This window comes from Bos taurus, chromosome 27 (genome assembly GCF_002263795.3).
Source record: "Bos taurus isolate L1 Dominette 01449 registration number 42190680 breed Hereford chromosome 27, ARS-UCD2.0, whole genome shotgun sequence".
In the NCBI taxonomy this organism is placed as follows: Eukaryota; Metazoa; Chordata; class Mammalia; order Artiodactyla; family Bovidae; genus Bos; species Bos taurus.
The window spans coordinates 38,534,768-38,557,393 of record NC_037354.1 but is presented as its reverse complement, the minus strand read 5'-3'; the positions used below and the strand labels follow the sequence as shown (position 1 = coordinate 38,557,393).

Sequence of the window (22,626 nt, the reverse complement as noted above, 5' to 3'; positions counted from 1 at the left end):
ACAACATGTAAAACTACACATACTGTATGAATACAAACACAAAACACCCGTGCTCGGAATAAAAGCAACAGATGCCTCACAAAAAGTTAACAGTTTTATCTCTGAGAGGAATTAAAGATGCCTTTTGTTTTCTTGTTTAGATATTTCTGTATATCTCAATCTGTTTACAGTCACCAGGCCTTTTTTCATAATCAGAAAAACATTTCAAATTTTACATTTTAAGAGGGATTTTAAAAAGTTAATTACACAATCCAAGAAAGAAAGCTGCACATGGCCACATCTTCACCAGAGGCCTGCCCTTTCCATGATTTAGAATTCTCATAATGTTCACACTCACTCATGGGCCAAGTGAAAACAGTGCTGAAATATCTCATCAACAGAGTGGCCTTATTTTGCCAGAGTACTTTCAAATAATTGAGGAGAGGGAAAGAAAATACCACCTCCACAGACAGTTAAAATGTCCACACGGTCCTCTATTCCTCTCCAAATAACCTGGATGTATTCAAATTAGCTAGGTGACACCTAAAGCCCCAGGAAAATGTGATGCAGAAATGAGCAGGCCATCACCCAAGAAAAGTATCGTGCCATCAAGACAACTTTTAGCGAGGTCCAATCCAGTTACACATAGCACTGTCTCCGGCTATCACTTGAAGACTGGCAAATCAACTGTGTAATGCTTTTAACCAGGCACTGCTATTAGATATGATGCTGAACTAAATAAAAGTCATACTGAATTTCCAAGGGTAAAAATATGCAAACAAAAAACATCAGAGGTGAAATTGTCTACAGAATCAAAAGGTGCTATGTTCTCACTCTGGAAGGACAAAGATTCTGGGTAACAGAGTACACAGCACACACACACACACACACACACACACACACACACACACACACAAGCATGCCCCTAAAACACAGGGAAGCTTCACAGTGAACCATTTCATGGGTGTCCTTGGGTGACCCACAGACAGGAACCTCTCCACCTGTTTTAATCAACAGTCAAATTTCCAGAATTGTCCAAAACTGATAATGCCTGTGGAATGGGAAGCGAGTTCGAGAACGTGAAAAGCTGTGACACTACAAAAGCAGCCAGTGACATTTAAAAGAATTAATTCATACACATGTAAGACAAACAGTGCTAAGACAGAGGTATTATTTTAAGTACTGTTTCAATGTCAGGACTTTTGGACAAAGGCATTTAAGACATTTAGTCTAAACTAAACATAAATTAAGGTTGAGTGAGCACCCTAAATCTATCTTTAAAATAACTTACCCACTCTTAAAATCCCCTTTTCTAAACTATCATAGTAATCGCTGTGCTTTGTTTACAACATGCAGTGATTGAGCTGAGCATTTCACAAGCACAGTCTCCTTTTAATCCTTTCATCAACAAAAAAGTCCCACAAAAAGAAAAAAACAGTTTTAACACCATTTTACCAATGACAAAACTGAAGCTCAGAATTAATACATCTGTTCAAAATCGGAGCACCATTAAGACGTAGCATTCAAAGCCAGGACTGTCTGATCCCTTCATGAAGTTATGATGTTTTCCAAACCAGTAAACGGTAGAATAACTTGCTTATATAACTAATGAGGATCAAAGCTGTGACTGCAGTAATCACAGGGTGTGCCAGCTGGACAAAAGGTGTGTGTCTTCCTAAATCGAAGCAGATACAGCTGGCTGAGCGCCCAGAGGGTCCTTTTAGATGGTTAGCGATACTTTTTGCAAAAGAAGGACGGATCCCCTCTTCCTCTGTTCCACACTATCTGATGACTTCCCAGCTCAGAGTAAAACCCTACAATTGTGTTTAGGAAAGCGTGTGGCACACCAGAGGCCTTCAGCAAACGTGTGTTTAAGGAACGATGAATTATCAGAGCCACTGTACGCTTTCTTTCCGCCTTCAAAGTGAAAGATGCTTATGTTTTCAGGGAAATAAAACACCGTGGCATTAAATAATTTGAAGAAACAGAAAGCCTATCTACAGGAAAATCACTGAGCTTCAAGTTCAGATGAGATAACAAAAAAAAGGACTCAAATGTGCCCCAGTTAGAACAAAATGAACTTAAGGCTGCTTCATTCTATTCGCGCTAGAGCAGATTAAAAAGAACCTTTTAAAATGTGCTATAGGTCATTCAGTCTGTTCCACCTACACATTAGTAATATAGTGAGAAAAAAGAAAAAAAAAACAAACACAGTGTAGCTGAAATTAATACCAGTTGAGCACTTGTCTAACTGGGTCTTTATTTTCTCTAACTTTCTCAGTTTCCTCATTTGCAAAATGAGGTTAGACCACAAGACTTCTAAGGACCTTCTTAGCTCTGACATCCTATTAGTAAATCACAGTCTCCAACTTAATTTCCAAAACAACTGAGGTAGTAATTATTTACATTACAAAAAAGTCTGATTTTAGAACACAGTTTATAACAAATTCCAAACCCCCAATACTGGAAAGAACCTAAAGGGTCTCTCATTTGACCAATTGGACAACTCACCCAACAGCCAATGCCTATAATCCGAATCTTCCAAATGTAAGCATCTAATCTAAATATCCCGGTAGAGGCCTGGTCTCTGTCCAAACACATGTAAACAGAAAGGAGCTTAGCTTTTCCAACAGATCTGGGGAAAAGTTCTTTATCATTTTGAGGTAAAAATCTGCTTTTCTGGAAACTTCTCTAATTCTTTGGAGAAAGATGGAAAAAGTGTACATATTCCTTTTCTGTAGTCAGGTTTCTCTTTAGACCACAGTCCTTGCTCCAAATACTTAAAAACAATTATTCTGTCCATTAAATCTTCCTTCCTTAAACTAAAGGCTAGAGTTTCTACATCTCTCCTAACATCACATGATTTTCTGACCACTCATCCACCACTCAGATACCTAGCTGTCCTTTCATTGTTAATGTCTCTTTTAAAAAAGCGACACCCAGAATTGAATGCACTGTCTGTTTCAGATAAAGTGGCAATGCTTTTGGCACTTATTTATCAAGGAAGATAAAACCAATCCTACAGCATCATTTTAATGATTAAAAAAGATAATGAGCGTAAAGTCTTAGCACAATGCTTGGCATATGATAATCACTCAATAAATGACTGCTGCTGAGACTGCAGTTAACAATAAGTTACAATAATCTTTTATTAGTATGTTAGAACCAAATGCCCCCAATCAAGCTGTAAGCTCTAGTTCTCTCCTACATGGGAGGTTTACCTTACATATCATTAGCTGCTTTCCCTCCAAGCCAGGGTTCAGCAGAGAAAAAAGTGTTGAGGCTCAACTCAAATTGAAGATCAGTCAGAAGTCAAGATAAAGCAATTTGAAATTAAGACAAATTAATGGCAAAGGATTTATTTAAACAGTTAATTTATACTCAAGTTTTCAGAACACAAGGATTTCATAAATCAAATAATCCCCACTCTTCACCCCTGATCACATCATTTAAGGAGGCATCACTGAGACACGCTGAGGAAACTGTCTGGCATAGACCTGAAGAAAAGTTAAGCTCTGGTCTCAGACTACCTAGAGTTCAAATCCTAGATCCAAAATTTAGCTACCGGGTGCCCTGGGGCAAATTACTACACCTTTCTGGTCTCAGGTTCCCCATCGGTAAAATGGGAGTCATCATGATACATACCTATCTACCTCATAGGGATCTGTGGGAACCAAATGAAAACGGGGATGAAGTATGTTCAGAATGGCGCTTTTCACCTTCAAAACTCTTCCTGATGCTGCTGTTATAACTACTTCTCAGAAGTTATCTGAAGAAGCAAATTATCCTGAATAATTTTGCTTAAACGTATTATCTGAAAGTCTCAGCCATTTTTAATTGATGTAGACCCTCACCTCTGTTGGTGTTTAGTCACTAAGTCGTGCTGACTCTTTTGTTACTCCATAGATTATGGCCCACCAGGCTCCTCTGTTCGTGGGCTTCCCAGGTGGCATTGTAGTAAAGCATCCTGCTTGCCAATGCAGGAGGCACAAGAGATGTGGGTCTGATTCCTGGATGGGGAAGATCCCCTGGAGGAGAAAATGGCAACCCACACCAGTATCTTGCCTGGAAAATTCCATGGACAGAAGAGCCAGGTGGGCTACAGTCCATGGGGTGTCAAAGAGTCAGACACGACTGACACACAAGTCAGTCAGCAGGTTAGCATTTGTTGCATATTTATAATTTTCTGTTTTCCATACATCATTTATCTATGCATTTTAGGGTAGATTTTTTTAACTCATATAAAAAATTCCATCCTAATTTTAATATTTAGCTAGCCACAAATGCTATCACTATAGCAAACAGTATGCTGATGTTCACAGAGAATGATGAAATAAAGGTACAAACAAAACCGTACTATTACGCTAGCAACTGCTCTGCATATTAGCACTGTCCAATACAGCACCACATGGAGCCATTTGGCACCTGAAATATGGCAGATGTACTATGAATATAAAGTACATGTCTGATTTCTAAGACTTAGGATAGAAAGAAGAAGAAAACAGATTATCTCCTCAATATTTGTTGTATTTATTACATACTGAAATGACAATATTTTGGATAACTGGGTTAAATAAAATATATTCTTTAAATTCATTTCACCTGTTTCTTTCTACTTTTTGCAGGTGGCTACTAGAAAAATTTAAATTATACACATAAGACTCACATTGTATTTCTACTGGGAAGCACTGATATAGATGAGCCTAAGAATATGCCTCATGAAAATTAAATTCAGGACAAGATTTATGATCTAAATTACAGCATAAACTAAATGTAGAACTTAAATAAATTTTCAGTATATATATAATTAATTCCAAACTCTTCCCCAACTTCCCTCACAAATTACCTTTGATTAGTGACTCTTCATTTCTAGAGCCATCTGAGAAGCTTTTTTATCAGCATGTGCTGAATTTAAAAGATTTCCTTTATTTTCCACAAGTTGACAAAATCTACTTCTATAACACACTTAGCAACTAACCTTCATCAGGAGAACTAGACGAAGCATGGAAGTGTGCAGAGCATCACTGAGCAGACCATGCTTGAACACACTTGCACTGGCAATCGAGTGCCAGCGCTGGACCCAGCCTCTGGGCCTTTAAAGCACAAAAGCTGATGTCCACAGGCCCCGGAGCAAAGGGCCTCACGGTTTACATTAGACTGGGAGCCTGGCTTTCCACAGATAAAACAAATGACACTTGCCTCATTACTACCTAATTACTAAACACACTTCCAGAAGCCAGTAGCCTTTCTGCAGAGATCAATAAAAATGCAAAGCCAGAAGGCAGAAGATACTGAAATGCATTCTGAGAATTCCCACTAGAGAGGAAGAAGAGAACAAAATCCTAAGGAAAAAACTTAAGCTCAGACGCAGTGCCTCTGATATTTTTCTACTCAAAATGAGGTGCAGCAGCACCACGGTCATCACCTGGGCGTTTACCAGAAATGCAGGATCCCAGGCCCCACCCAAACCTAAAGAGTCAAAATCTGTCTTTCGACAGTGTCCATGCAGATCTGCACAGCACACACAGAAGCCAATACCAACCCACACAAGAGCCGGAGACCTTGTCTCCTTAAATTCTTGCTGTTTATCGCCCACCTGTGGCCCTGTGGTTGTTATCTGTAAACATAGGGCCATTGTGTGTGCAATGACTATTTTGTTGACTAAATATATTCTTGGAAAACCCAGGGGATTTCATACCTGCTTAAAGAATGGGGGGAAACCTGTGTCTGAGATAAAATCAGGAGAGCAGTGAGACATCACTACTCACATATCTGGATGGCCAAAATCCAGAACACTGACAACACCAAATGCTGACGAGGCTATGGAGCAACAGGAACTCTCGTTCGCTGCCGACAGGAATGCAGAATGTCACTCTGGGAGACAGTTTGGCAGTTTTCTTACAAAACTAAACACTCTCTAACCAGACAATCCAGCAATCCATACGATGCTCCTTGGTACTCATGTCCACACAAAAACCTACACAAGGATGTTTACAGCAGCTTTGTTCATAAATGCCAAAAACCTGGAAACAACCATACTGTCCTGGGTGAATGGATACATCAATTTAGGTACATCAGACAACGGCATATTATTCAGTGCTGAAAAAAATGAGCACTCAAACCATGAAAAGACATGTGAAGTGAAAGTGAAAGTCGCTCAGTCGTGTCCGACTCTTTGCGGCCCCATGGACTATACAGTTCATGGAATTCTCCAGGCCAGAATACTGGAGTGGGTCGCCATTCCCTTCTCCAGGGGATCTTTCCAACCTAGGGATAGAACCCTGGTCTCCTGCATTGCAGGCAGATTCTTTACCAGCTGAGCCACAAGGGAAGCCCAAAGGAACCTTAGATGTGTATTACTAAGTGAAAGAAGGCAATCTGCAGAAGGCTATACACTGCATGATTCCAACTACATAACATTCTGGAAAAGGCCAAACCATGGAGATGGTAAAAAGATCAGTGGTTGCCAGAGGCTGGAGTAAAGGGAGGGATGAAGAGGTAGAACAGAGGGCTTTTTAGGGCAGTGAAAACATTCTACTGTTATGAAGGGTACATGTCATTATACATTTTCCAAACCCAAGAATGCACAGCACCAGGAGTGAACCCAAATGTAAACTGCGGACTGGGGGTGATCATGTGTCAGTGTGGGTTCATCTCTTGTAACGAGTGTGCCATGAGATGGGGATGCTGGTAGTAAGGAGGCCATGCGTGTGGTGCTGGAGGCATGTGGGGCACCTCTGTGCCTTCCTTTCAGTTTTGCTGTGAACCTAAAACGGCTCTTAAAAAAATGAAGTCTAAACAAAAAAGTCAGCAGGTACTGAAGTGTGTGGGTAGAGTGTACCTCAAGCCCATGCTCACTTTGCACAACTAGGAACTCCCTTAGGCTGAAAAAGAAGAACAGACACTATCCATACCAAAAAAAAAAAAATACATATATATATTTAAAAAAATAGAAAAAGGTTTGATTTTTGATGGAGATGGGAAGATAACTTTGTATGTTGAAAATACAGACTATACTAACAAACATTGGTGTTTACAATAGTAAGCCAAATGATTTTAGCAATTTTAAATTAAACCAGAGTTAATTTTTGCTCCTTGGAAGAAAAGCTTGCTCCTTGGAAGAAAAGCTATGAGCAACCTAGACAGCATATTAAAAAGCAGAGACATTACTTTGCCAACAAAGGTCCGCCTAGCCAAAGCTACGGTTTTTCCAGCAATCACGTATGGATGTAAGAGTTGGACTACAAAGAAAAGAATTGATGCTTTTGAACTGTGGTGTTGGAGGAGACTCTTGAGAGTCCCCTAGACTGCAAGATCAAACCAGTCCATCCTAAAGGAAATCAGTCCTGAATATTCATTGGAAGGACTGATGCTGAAACCCCAAAACTTTGGCCACCTCATGCAAAAAACTGACTCATTGGAAAAGACCCTGATGCTGGGAAAGATTTGAGGCAGGAGAAGAAGGGGACGACAGAGGATGAGATGGTTGGATGGCATCGCTGACTCGATGGACATGAGTTTGAGCAAGCTCTGGGAGTTGGTCACGGACAGGGGAACCTGGAGTGCTGCAGTCCATGGAGTCGCAAAGAGTCGGACAGGACTGAGCAACTGAACTGACTGATTTTGGATAAGAATTATGCTACTACATGAAAGATCATTCCTTTCTTCCTCTTCACTGTCTTTGCCATCAGCAAACATGCTGCTACTTTCCCCATTTTAAAACCTTTCTTGACCTCATTTTTCCCTTCAGCTGTGTTTAATCACCTTCCCTTTACAAGAATCTTGAAATACTTGTCACAGTTGATGTTTCCATTTCCTACTCCTGTTGTATCCTGATTCCTCACCATCAATTGTAGGTCCCCACAACTGCACCACAAGCACTCTGTCAAGCTTACCAATGACCTCCCACCACTAAATCCCTAAGTCAGTTCTTGACCTCGACTGACACTGTACTTCCCTCTTCAGTATCTGACTCATCCTCCTTGAAACAGTTTCTCCACTTGGCTCCCAAGACACGGCCCTGTCCTAGTTTTCCTCCTATCCCATCAGCAGCTTTTCTCATTCTCCTTTACTGGTTCCATCTCATCTCCCCAAGCTCAGTGCAGAAGTGGCCCAGGTTCTTGCTCCTGAACCTCTTTTCTATCTACACTCACTCCCTTATGGGTTTCAACCAATTTCATCCATTTCATACATTCTGAGCTCTCCCAGATGTTTATCTCTAGCCAGACCTCTCCTCTGAAATCCAGACTAGCATCACTGCTGCGCACTGGGCATCTCCAAAACTGAGCTCCTGGTCTTTCCCTCCAAATCAGCTTCTCCCTACCCAAGTTAATCTAACTCCATCCTTCAAGCTGCAGAGGCCAAAACCTTGCTATTCATCACTGACTCCCCTCACTCACATCTCACATCCAGTCAATCAGGAAATCTTTCACACTTTATCTTCAAAACAAATCACACTGGTCCAAGCCATCACCATTGCTCACCTAGATTATCACAACAGTTCTGCCCTTCTCCACTTAGATCTAATCTCATGAGACACAATAGCAGCGCATCCTCTTAAAAGATAAGCCAGATCCTGTCGCGTCTTTATGTGAAATCCTCCACCAGCTCCTCTGCTCACTCTAACAAGCCAAAGCCCTTGGAACAGCCGACAGGACCGAGGGGCCTTACAGGAATTGATATCTGCTCTCCTCCCTGCCTACTCCACTCCAGCCACTCTAGTTTTGCAAGTTCGAAGAAGGTGGGAAACATGCCTAGGCCTCAAGACTAGCACCTGCTGGCCTCTCCTCCCCCAAGACATTCACATGACTCCCTTCACCTTCTTCAGGCCTTTATCCCAAGTCACCACAGGAAGACCATTCTTGACCATCCTACTTAAAAATTCAACTTCCTCCCAATTCCTAACCCCCCTCTTCTGCTTTATTTTTCCCCAAATTACCACACACACACATACACACACGATCTGTCTCACCCTACAAGAATATGAATTTTTGGTCTATTCTTTTGACCACAGTATCCTCAGAAATTAAAATAATGCCTGGCAGATAGGAAGCATCCAATATTTGTCGAATGAGTATGTGAATGAATGACACAACAGTAATACAGAGCTGCACATGATCTAGGATAGTATATCTTGTAGCCTTACAAAAGGGTTTTATTTTAATAGGACACTTTGTATCCATATACATATTCAGATATTGTAGGAAAAAAAAAGCTGCCGAGACTTGATAATTAAATTAACCTCATAGAAAACCCGAATAACTGCAAAGAAACAGTTCTCTAAACCAAGAGATATGCTAAAACACTCTCATATACAAACTCTACCTCTTACTTCACCAGAACACACTGAAAGATGGGTCTCAACATGTACACCCTTCCCGAAGCAGGTGAAAGTCACCAGGCCAATGTAATGGACTTTGATTTAAGTAACAGAGAAACTATGACACCAAGTATAAGGCACTTAATGTTTTAATGATGTATAAAATCTGGGTGTAACCTGTTTTCAGTGAACCTCTGTACTTGGGTATGAGACAGAAATGTGCTGTTATTATATTGTACTTCAGTAATGTGTTAATTGCTCAGTCGTGTCTGACTCTTTGCAACCTCATGAATTGTAGCCTGCCAAGCTCCTCTGTCCATGGGATTTCCCAGGCAGGAATACTGGAGTGGGTTGCCATTTCCTTCTCCAGGGAATCTTCCCGACCCAGGGATCAAACCCATATCTCCCATATTGCAGGCAGACTCTTTACTGTATGAACCACCGAGGAAGCCCATACTTTGATAGTGCGTCACTTAATAGATAGATACTGGTGGGTCATATTTTTATAAACCACAGTTTTAAAGTACTTAAAAGTTTCTTCCGGGTAAAAGGAAAAAAAAATTTCAAAAAAATTTAGATGCAGAAATAAATTATTCATGAGTTTAGTAAGTCTGTATACAAATAGAAGTTGTATGAGGCCGATAAAAGTCAAAAGTGAGTCTAAAACAAATGGAGAGTATCCTAATTTCTCTTCCTAATCAATCCTCACATCCTCCATCAGGTCTGCCTTTGTTTCTAAACTTACATATACAGCTCAGGCTCTCCCCACCCTGTACTTAGACACCTCTGAGATGCCCAGGTACCTGTAAAACATCCCTGATGAAACCCGTCATAACTCGGTGCTCAGGCTTAGTGACTGAGGCTTTGGCAAGCTCCTGAAATTCTGCTCCCATCACTGAGCTGATGGTTACCAGGAATCAACTGTGTTTGTTTCCAAACTGATTTGGAAGCATATTAAAAAGCAGAGACATTACTTTGCTGACAAAGGTCCATCTAGTCAAAGCTATGGTTTTTCCAGTGGTCATGTATGGATGTGACAGTTAGACCATAAAGAAAGCTGAGCAACCAAAGAATTGATGCTTTTGAACTGTGGTGTTGGAGAAGACTGTTGGAGTTGGTGATGGACAAGGAAGCCTGGTGTGCTACAGGCCATGGGGTCACAGAGTCAGACGCGACTAAGCAACTGAACTGAATTGAACCAATTGATTTATGCCAATATCGTGTAATCTAATTAAATAGTACGTAAAGAGAAGGCAATGGCACCCCACTGCAGTACTCTTGCCTGGAAAATCCCATGGATGGAGGAGTTTCGTGGGCTGCAGTCCATGGGGTCGCTAAGAGTCAGGCACGACTGAGTGACTTCACTTTCACTTTTCACTGTCACTCATTGGAGAAGGAAATGGCAACCCACTCCAGTGTTCTTGCCTGGAGAATCCCAGGGACGGCGGAGCCTGGTGGGCTGCCGTCCATGGGGTCACACAGAGTCGGACACGACTGAAGCGACTTAGCGGCAGCAGCAGCAAAGCAATTATATATGTTTATAACAAGAAAGAGTTGTTTCCACAAAAGCTAAATTTCTAAAAAGCTTTAGAAATAAGACATTCAATGACCATAAGAGAATTCTACCAAAAAGTGGTTTATTTTTAAATAGAGGAATAGGGCTTCCCAGGTGGTGCTAGTGGTAAATACCAGCCTGCCAATGCAGGAGACATAAAAGACGCTGGGTTGATCCCTGGGTTGGGAGGATTCCCTGGAGAAAGGCATGGCAACCCACTCCAATATTCTTACCTGCAGAATCCCATGGACAGAGGAGCCTGGGAGGCTACAGTCCATAGTGTCACACAGAATTGGACACGACTGAAGCAACTTAGCAAGCATGCATACCAAGAAATTATTACTATTATCCTGTTAATCGACCTGTGAACTCTTTTGATATATAATGATATTATAAATTAAAATATTTTCTAACTAATAACAGACATATTTATTTTAGTAGAGTTTCTAAAATATAGACCTTAACTACTCTGAAGCTATCAAATTCTTTTAAATATATAAATATCTTTATATACTAATAAAATTCAATTAAAATATATAAGTATTTTTAAAGTAAATACATCTTTACTTAAGCTCCAGCTTTAGAATATTATGCTGTGTTTTATTAGATTTCTTTTCCCCAAATAGAACTCATCAATACAGAAGACAGTCAACTGACATATAAGCCACACAAGGAAGGTAGGAAGAAATGAGTCAAGAATGAAAAACAAATATGATGAAATCAAAAGAGTGAATAAATCAGGTCCCTGAGACCGTTAATAACTGCACCACACAGACCGAGTCCACACCTTTAATCTACTTCTATCAAACGTGTCTGCCAAAAGGGAAAGACCTGTGTAAGGAAATTCAGTTACACACTGCTCTTATTTTCTGTGCCCTAGGCTGTTATTTACAAGAAACTGTCATAAAAGTCACACCTGGAGCACTAAATGCAGCCCATGAACGCTGTCAGCAAAGTGGGAAAAATTCCATCTACCCAAAGCAGGAGCTGCAACAAGACCACACAGCAAAGCAAACGACGATCAGGTCAGAAACCTGCCAACTCTGGAAATTCTACTCCACCACGTGACCAGGGTCAGTATCAGAGCACCTCTTCTGTCCATACATTCCTGAAAGGTTCTTAGGCTTAGCAATTCAATCGCCTGTGGTGTTTAACTCATTCATTGAACAAACATTTATAGAATGACTACCATGGGCCAAAGCACCATTCAAAGTGCCAGAATTTTCCTCCTGGCTGCCACACTGCGTTATCTACAGGCAATCACAGTATAGGGAACAAGAAAGACCAGTTTTACCATTTAACACCTGTGTGATTTTAAGAACGAAGGTAATTCCACCTCCACCTCGTGCCCAGGTAAGGACACTATAACCTACCATCCAGGTCACATTTATTGTCCACTTACTGCTTTTCCACAGGCTCTAAGCTCTGCTCAAGCATTACTGAGGCCACAGTCTAATCACAACCTGCCTCTCACTTAGTGACCTAGGCATGTGAGTCTCCCCAGCTTTAGAATATTATGCTGTGTTTTATTAGAGCTAGCCCAACCTCACAGTCATCAAATCCTTTAGGAGACCCTGACCACCCATGCAAAACAAGCGAAGTGTAAGTAATGATTATGTAAAATTTGATCTAGGGCTTCCCAGGTGGCTCAGTGGTAAAGAATCCGCCTGCCAAGCAAGAGACGCAGGTTCGATCCCTGGGTTGGGAAGATCCCCTGGAGAGCATGGCAGCCTATTCCAGTATTCTTGCCTGGAGAATCCCATGGACAGAGGAGCCTAGCCATGGGGTCACAAAAGAGCTGGACACGAGTTAGCGACTAAACAACAACAAACTTTGATCTATTTTTCTTTCCATGACTTTTTCTCCCCCTGGGTTTTACAGAGATCTGTATGGCTATAGAAGGCCGCTAGGGATTCAGCAGTGGTAAGGAAATGGGAACACATCTTAAAGGGGAGGAAAAGGGGAAGGTGGTGGCAACCCTATGACTTGAAAGTGTCTGTGAAGCTAGTTTGAATTTTGATAGTGGAACCATCTCTACTCTGAGAGAGGAAGGGAAGACAATGTGGGTTGCGCTGGATCAAGATCAGTAGTTCTGCAAGCAAAGCAGTCAGACAGGCTGGATCAGCTCTTCCAGAATCACCCTCAGTGAGGGATGTTTGCCACCAGGGACCACACCCGTTGAAGAGTCTAATTAAGTTCTAGGGGCAACCACTAAAAGGCCCTGATTATCACCAGCTTAAATCAGAGTTTCTCAAGTGTCCCGATCTTAATCACCTGGGGTGGTTATGAAAAGGGACGCCTCAGAACTAAGGGACCAGACCTGCAGGCAGCCCTAAGAATCTAAAACCGGGGGACTCCTGTGATAGGCGAGTTTGGGAACCACTATTCAGACCGTAAAATGACAGGACCCAAAAAGACCAAGAGCAGTCTTCTAGGCAGAGTGTCCTTTTCCTTTCAAGCAATTCTCTAATCCAAGAGGAAAGCACCATTTTCTGCACATAAAAGACTCCAAAGAACTGACTTCCAAATTTCCTTTCAAGACACATAAAGGTCTCAAATCCTGAGCTTTACTTTTCCCTTAAGTAGCTTAGACAAAAGTTAAATCCATCCCTTTTTCCAACCAGAAGTCCAAAAGAATGATACCCGTTACACAAATCACTTTACAAGTTAGTGTGTTGACGGACTGCAGCAAATACGCGAGGACCTAGAAGTGTGTTAGGCCTACCCAAGCTTAAGATAAAGAACTCACTTCCTTCAAAGGACAGTAACAAGAAAACGAAAAGATAGCCCTCAGAATGGGGGGAGATATTTGCAAAGCATATACCTGACAAGAGACTTGCGTCCAGAATATATGAAGAACTTTTTTACAATTTAATAATAAAAAAAGAGACACTGATGTATAGAACAGTGTTATGGACCCTGTGGGAGAGGGAGAGGGTGGGAAGATTTGGGAGAATGGCATTGAAACATGTAAAATATCATGTAAGAAATGAGTTGCCAGTCCAGGTTCGATGCACGATACTGGATGCTTGGGGCTAGTGCACTGGGACGACCCAGAGGGATGGTATGGGGAGGGAAGAGGGAGGAGGGTTCAGGATGGGGAACACATGTATACCTGTGGCGGATTCATTTTGATATTTGGCAAAACTAATACAATTATGTAAAATTTAAAAATAAAATAAAATTTGAAAAAAAATAAAAAAATAAAAGCCATTTAATGAAAAAAAAAAAAAGACAAACCAATTTTTTAAAGGGCAAAGGATCAGAATAGACATTTTTTCAAAGAAAGATACACAAATGGCCAAAAAGCCTATGAAAAGATGCTCAATAACATTAGGGAAATAAAACATGAGGAAATACCACTTAATACCCACTAAGATGGCTAACGTCAGAAAGACAGGAAATAACACATGTGGAGAAAGGGGGATTCTAGGAGTCTGCTGATAGAGATGTAAAGTGGTGCAGCCCTCATGAAAAACAGTTTGGTGACTCCTCCAAGGGTCAAACACAGAGTCACAATACGACCCAGCAAGTTCACTCCTAGCTACACAGCCCACAGAAATGGAAGCATACATCCCCACAAAAACTTGTATGTGAATGTTCACAGCAACATTATTCCTAAAAGCCAAAGGAGGGGAGGGACCACTATCTGATAAATAAATAAAACATGTTCTGGCTATTCATTTGAATATCACTCAGCAATAAAAAGGAAAGAAGTACTGATACATGCTACAGCACGGCTGAGCACTGAAAAACGTTTTGCTAAATGAAAGAAGCCAGTCACAAACAGCCACATGTTGTGTGGTTCCGTGCGTGTGATATGTGCACAGAAGGCAGAGCCATACGACAGAAAATAGGACAGCGATCCCTGGGTCAGGGGATGGGGCACCAGCAAGATTACGGGGCAACAGCTAATGGATCCCAAGTTTGTTCGGGGTGATTACTGTACTCTAAAGTCCACTAAGAGGATGAACGCACAACTCTGTGAAGGTACTGAAAATCAGGGAACATATACTTTAGATGGACGAGTTGTGTGGCATGTGAATTTTATCTCAGTACGATTGCTTTAAAAAAAGAATCCCATTTAACCTCCATGAGCCTCAAATGCATCCTCTGAAAATGGGGATACTACCTAGCTTGCAATATTGTAAAGAATATATAAGAAGATGTAAATTCACATACACAGACACACAAACACACACCCCGCTTCACACAGTGTCTGGCAAGTATGTTATTCTTCCTCCTCCTCCTATCCCCACATTTTTGCAATGTTATGCCTTGATATCACTGTGCTTTCACCACAAGTTAGAAAACTCAAAATAATCATGTATTCCAACAGAAGCCTAACCTTGAGAATCCTCTCATGAGTTCACACCTGCTATTATACTCAAGGCTACCTCCCACATGCCTGACCCCGGAGAAACCCCAGTGTCTATAAATGTGGCTATTTACCTTCCAGACTGAAAAGTGTTTGGGGATAAAAAAAAAGTAAGGTTTTTTCCCTCTAGTCTGTGGTCTGAAACACCTCTACTAACAATGCAGCTTTAAAACTAGGCACACCCCTTGCCATGCTGTACAAGACTCTCTCCTACTCAGCTTTATCTACTTCAAAAATCTACTGGACCTCAGAATAGCTTTGGGGTCCCAGGAAAGGCCTTAGCCACTTGGATATTCAGCACTCCCCACCTGGAGACGGACTGTGATGCTATGCAGGTTCAAGGGCGTCTGGGAGCTATGCAGCTATCCACAGCTTGAAACGAAGAGGTCAACGGCAGTGCTCTTAGGATCTCTGTTACGTTCTCAAACAACTCACAGCCAGCTCTTGAATGTATATAATAGTGAATCTCAGCCAGGCACTCATTTTTCTGTTTTATCAAAAACTTTTCCTCCATCTTGCTGAGGCTACCTGTTACACAAAGTATTCTTTTTTTTTTTTTTTTCCGCCTGTTGAATACATTCTTCTTCTCACTTGCAGTGATTCTGTCTTCACTTTCATTTCCATTAAAATCCCATGCCTCTGTATCCTCTCCCTGCTCTGGGACCCATCAGACATGATGGCGTAAACATGTACAGAAGTAGAAGCTTAGCAAAGCCCAGTCAGTAAACATACCATAAGCAACCAGATGGCCAAGTGGGAGATGCCTGCCCAGGACCAGGACCACCACTGCCACCACGTAAAGCATTTCTGCTCTGCAGCTGCTGCCCCAATACATTAGCCACGAGTCACAGGAGGCTACTTAAGTTCACAGAAATTCAATAAAATTTAAAATTCAGTTCCTAAATCTCACTAGCCAAATTGCAAATGCTCTCGGTGGCGACACGCAGCTACTGACTGCCACATGAGGCAGCACGGATATAAACGAATATAAAGTCGTGTTGAACAATACTGATTTGGAGGCAACTCACTGATTCTAAGAGGATTCTATGAAAGAGTTCTTAAATACAGTAGTTTCAATATTTACAGGCTGTGAGGTTTGACACTCAGAAATATGGCCCTGGTTAACCTCTAAATGTTCTTGGCAGGTTTTCTGAGTGGTCAGTAGACAAGGCTTTTTGGAGCCCAACAAAGAGCTTGGCACATGGTAAGTATCAATACTTAATATCTGCTGCATGAATGAATGACTGAACAGCATATTAATATCTATACTTCGGTTTCTGCCATAATATACTTACAGATGCTCGTGGAAAACAATGGAATCTTTTTCCCTCCATGGAAGACTTGCATGGGGAGAAATAAGCATCAGGAGATGGGGTAGCAGCTCATGGACCCTTTGGAGTCAACAGAAATGAAGCTGAAGGACGCCCCGGTGGTCCAGTGGTTAAGACTTGGCCTTCCAATGCAAGAGGTGTGGATTCGATCCCTGGTCAGGGGGCTGAGATCCCACACACCCCGTGGCCAGAAAGACCAAAACATTAAAAAAAAGAAGAAGAAGCAAAGAAATGAAGCTGAAAAGCATAAACATCTGTCCAAAGGGAACTTTGCTATTCAAGTGAAAAGTTTCAGAGCCAAGGACACATGTTGCTTCTTCAAACACACACTACTTGTGCCTTTTAGAGGCACGCAGGTCCGGTCGGAGACCATGCTCTGGAAGGTCACACAACCTGATGCCATTTCCCAATATAATTTTGCTAGAAAATAACATAATCAGAAAGGCAGCAATCGTCCAATTACATCGTCTGTGCCACTGACTGTTACGCCCAGATTTCCCCTTCCGTCAGAGTCCTGTGACTCAATCCACGCTACTGTGCTTACCAAATAACTTCTTGGAAAGTAAGAGTTGTTGAAAAATGAAATTCAAAACAGCCTGTAAGTTATCATATGCAGAGAAAAGCAGTTCCACTGTTCCTTAACCAATAATCATGGGAAGGCCAAACAAAAGAAACAAACAAAACCATCTATTTAAATGTTTCCACTTTAATTGTCCACAGACTGAAGAGCCATAGGAAGAACCAGCTTCATTTCTATAAGTCGCTTTTTCTCAGCAGAGGTCTGGGAACAGAAGGCAAGAGAATGGGGGAGCAACTGCCACGTGATCTTCTTATGACTGCCCTCGGCTCAGCCCCTCACCGTCCTCCTATTGTTTCAGACCCCTCTCCCAACAACCTAAATCCCAGCTCCCTAGAAGAAAAAAAAACAAGGAAAGCAGACTGATCCTCACACATATAGAAAACTCTAGGTCACTTCTACTGTGTGACGTAACTGTAAGTCAAAATGGGCGAGCTTTACATTCAGTTTCAAATGGTGAATCTGCTTTATTTGAATTCCAATTAAGTACTTATAACTATATGGAATTCCTTACATAATCCCTTTAGTATCCTTTTAGACACTGCATTTTTGAAGGAAAAATACACAGTTTCCATCTCTTGAGCCAAACAACAATCCCGCTCCCACCATTTAAGCCAATAGACATATAAAATAATGCTTGCTGACAAATTAGTCATCCAATTTCAGATTCCAAGACCCAGAGAATCTAAATACGAGAGCCAAAATCCTGCAACACACAATGCTAACTTTGAGGACATAGAAGCAGAGTGGTGGTTAAGAACACTCGAATGCCAAGTTTAAATCTCAGCTCTGTGGCTTATTTAGCTGTGTTAAGTAACTTCTCCAGACTTCAGACTGGAAGTAATGACAGTACTGACCACACGGGGCTGTAATGGGGACTAGAGGTAACCTGTGTTAAAACAGCAACTAGATCTCAATAAACTTTAGCTGTGATTGTAACAATGTATCATGCTTGAAAATATCACATAAAATAAGCATTTTCCCAAAAGTCAGGCCATCATTTGAAACTTAAAGGAAAATGCTGCTTCTCAGACAACCTATCTGAAACTGCTGCTAGTGCTAAGTCACTTCAGTCATGTCCGACTCTGTGTGACCCCAGAGACGGCAGCCACCAGGCTCCCCCATCCCTGGGATTCTCCAGGCAAGAACACTGGAGTGGGTTGCCATTTCCTTCTCCGATCTGAAACTACTATGTAAGAAAAAAGCCTTCAGCTCAGGTCAAAGTGTTCATTCTCCCACTTACCCTAACCTCAAAGATAAACTTCCCACAATGTCCATCAACATGTACAAACTATTCTGACTTATCTACTGGTCTATGACCAGAGAAAAGCGAGTTTCAAACTATTAATAATAGATGGCTGTTCCCAGTTAAACGAGCCAGGAGAAATGAGTGGTCAGCCACGGCCAGGGCCTGGTGCTCCCACGGAGGCAGGGGAGAGAAGCTGGTGACTCCCTTCCTTACATCACAGGTGTCCCCAAAAGAGAAAGCACCCCACCACCTCTGTGTCCTGGAGTGTCAACAAAATTCTGTCCACTGGCGCCAACAAGGCCCCAGTTAGTTGACCTTCTGGGCACAGTGGAAAACAAGGACTGCAGGGACACGTGCTGTTTTACACAAATAAGATAGCAGAAGCAAAGATTCATTATTAGCGTTGGGAGTTATCGCCTTGTTTTCAAATGAGGCATGGGAATCCAGTAAATGAGCTTAAGAGTAACTTCACTACATGCTGGAAGTATCTTTCCTCTCCCCTCTCCCCACTACCCCATTCTGCAAAGTGCAACAGCCATTCACATTACCGCTGCAACCACTACAACCAACACTATTTAAATTGGAGTGTGTGAAAAATGTCTTTGGAAGATGGACACATAACTCAGAAACACGGAAAGGTACAAAGGGACACACACTCACAAAAAAATAATGCTACTGCTAAAATTCTTTCCAGCAAATCTCTGAAACTGCAAGTTCAGTTCAGTTCAGTCGCTCAGTTGTGTCCAACTCTTTGCGACCCCATGAATCGCAGCACGCCAGGCCTCCCTGTCCATCACCAACTCCCGGAGCTCACTCAGACTCACGTCCATCAAGTTAGTGATGCCATCCAGCTATCTCATCCTCTGTTGTCCCCTCTTCCTCTGCCCCCAATCCTTCCCAGCATCAGAGTCTTTTCCAATGAGTCAATTCTTCGCATGAGGTGGCCAAAGTACTGGAGTTTCAGCTTTAGCATCATTCCTTCCAAAGAACACCCAGGGCTGATCTCCTTCAGAATGGACTGGTTGGATCTCCTTGCAGTCCAAGGGACTCTCAGGAGTCTTCTCCAACACCACAGTTCAAAAGCATCAATTCTTCAGCGCTCAGCTTTCTTCACAGTCCAACTCTCACATCCATACATGAGCACTGGAAAAACCATAGCCTTGACTAGATGGACCTTTGTTGGCAAAGTAATGTCTCTGCTTTTGAATATGCTATCTAAGTTGGTCATAACTTTCCTTCCAAGGAATAAGTGTCTTTTAATTTCATGGCTGCAGTCACCATCTGCAGTGATTTTGGAGCCCCCAAAAAATAAAGTCTGACACTGTTTCCACTGTTTCCCCATCTATTTCCCATGAAGTGATGGGACCAGATGCCATAATCTTCGTTTTCTGAATGTTGAGCTTTAAGCCAACCTTTTCACTCTCCTCTTTCACTTTCATCAAGAGGCTTTTGAGTTCCTCTTCACTTTCTGCCATAAGGGTGGTGTCATCTGTGTATCTGAGGTTATTGATATTTCTCCCGGCAATGATAGAATACTGAAAGAGGAACTCCCCAGGTCAGTAGGTGCCCAATATGCTACTGGGAATCAGTGGAGAAATAACTTCAGAAAGAATGAAGGGATGGAGCCAAAGCAAAAACAATACCCAGTTGTGGATGTGACCAGTGATAGAAGCAAGGTCTGACGCTGTGAAGAGCAATATTGGATAGGAACCTGGAATGTTAAGTCCATGAATCAAGGTAAATTGGAAGTGGTCAAACAGGAGATGGCAAGAGTGAACGTCAACATTCTAGGAACCAGCGAACTAAAATGGACTGGAATGGGTGAATTTAACTCAGATGACTATTATATCTACTACTAGGGCAGGAATCCCTTAGAAGAAATGGAGTAGCCATCATGGTCAACAAAAGAGTCCAAAATGCAGTACTTGGATGCAATCTCAAAAATGACAGAATGATCTCTGTTCGTTTCCAAGGCAAACCATTCAATATCACGGTAATCCAAGTCTATGCCCCAACCAGTAATGCTGAAGAAGCTGAAGTTGAATGGTTCTATAAAGACCTACAAGACCTTTTAGAACTAACACCCAAAAAAAGATGTCCTTTTCATTATAGGGGACTGGAATGCAAAAGTAGGAAGTCAAGAAACACCTGGAGTAACAGGCAAATTTGGCCTTGGAATAAGGAATGAAGCAAGACAAAGGCTAATAGAGTTTTGCCAAGAGAAAACACTGGTTATAGCAAACTGAAACTGCAAAGAACACCACAAAACACACAAGCTGTCCAGGCAGGGACGCCCGGAACAAATGCTTTGGCCATTTCCTCTGGATCGTGCACCACCCGACACTAAGGTTCAGCTGATTTAACTGTGAAAGAACTCCAGAAGAGCTGAGTGGCAGTAGTCAACATGGAAACGCCTCCACTTATGGCAAAGGGAAGCCAAGGACCTCTCTGCCTGATCACAACTGCACGGTGCGTGTCTGCTAAGTCGAGTCAGTTGTGTCCGACTCTTTGCGATGCTACGGACTGTCGCCCACCAGACTGCTCTGACCGTGGGATTCCCCAGGCAAGAATACTGGAATGGGTTTCCATGACTACACAGGGGGAGTCCTAAATGCTGAGAACCACAGAAGCAGCACGTGAGACTGGACCCCAAGGTCTATGAGCCTGAATCACATGTTCAGGTGAGGGGGCTTTGGTCACCTCCTGATCACTAGATTATTTCTCAGACTGTCTAAACTTCAGTCATGTCTGAATTCATTTCTAAAAAATTGAGGATCACCATCCATTACTCATCTCCTGCTGCTGCTGCTGCTGCTGCTAAGTCGATTCAGTCATGTCCGACTCTGTGCGACCCCATAGACGGCAGCCCACCAGGCCCTGCCGTCCCTGGGATTCTCCAGGCAAGAACACTGGAGTGGGTTGCCATTTCCTCCTCCAATGCATGAAAGTGAAAAGTGAAAGTGAAGTCGCTCAGTCGTGTCCGACTCTTAGCGACCCCATGGACTGCAGCCTACCAGGCTCCTCTGTCCATGGGATTTTCCAGGCAGGAGTACTGGAGTGGGGTGCCATTGCCTTCTCCTAACCCAACCCAAATCCAAAGAAATAATCTTTTCAGAATTGCCAAATGACAACAAAACCTCAGATAAACCTCAAACAAACCAGTCTGGAGGCCAAAGTACATACATATTTTAACATTCACACAGTTTTTGCCTCGGCACTTCTTAACCAAGACTGGGATTAATCCATTACCACACTGGAGTCTTAGTTTATGAATGATGTCAGATGACTCCAGAATGTCCAAGGTTGGGGAGGGTGGGGGCGGGGAAATCAACTCTAAAAGGAGTAATGCTTTAGACGCGTTTTTTTAATATAATGCCAGGCTAAATCCCACTCATATTTTCCATCACGGTCAGCAAACAGATAAATATCAAGGTTTTAGAAAGTGAATTGAGCCATTGATGGAAAGTTTCTCTGAATTTTTCTTTTTCAATGAGCTAATTTACTGTCTTATTTTTATTTCCAAATTCCCAAGGTATCTCACTTTTATAAGGGCTGGTATTTAATGAAAAGCAAAATTTAACCCCTTAATACAACGTGGATAACAAAGCATGTATTATTCTTTGGTCATTAATGAAATGAACAGTGTTAACAAAACTTTTTATAAAGCCAGCACTCAGTCAGATCTGCAAATAAAGCTTCTTACACTTGCATTTTTAAAAACAACATACAACTGTGGAATTTCACCTTAAAATATCTCCCCCATTTAATGACCAGGATGAGTGTTGATTCACATAACTGAGAGATGTTCAGAGGTGAAGCTGAGAGTAAATCACTGAATAAGGAATGCATGTACATGTTTAGGCATGAAACCATAAAATGCTGGGGCTGGAAGGCTCTGAGAAAGCATCTATCTACCCAATCCTCTTATCCTACACAGGAGGAAATTTCAGTTCCAGAGGTTAAAGGATGTGCCCTAGACAGAGGCTGAAACTCATCATGTCAGTGACAAAATCTACAAGCCACGTGTCTAAGTAATTTTCACCATACCCACTCTGCTCCATTTAGTACGAAGTGTATATTAATGAAGTATCTCACAAACAGCCTCATAGATTTTTGATATGATTCGTGAGTGGATATAGAAAGATACAGAAGAATAGAGCTTCTAAAAATTGTCTGGGAAGGTGTTCATTTGTTTTGCTTTACTGTGATTGTGATGTTTCTGTTGAGCATGCTGCGCT

The 22,626-nt window shown here is 41.9% G+C and overlaps 1 protein-coding gene across 5 annotated transcripts in view; it reads right to left on the bottom strand.

Annotated features, from left to right (window-relative positions):
• The window catches only part of PSD3 (pleckstrin and Sec7 domain containing 3), a 596,024-nt gene that overhangs the window by 400,774 nt on the left and 172,624 nt on the right, over positions 1-22,626 (bottom strand). The window lies entirely within an intron of this gene.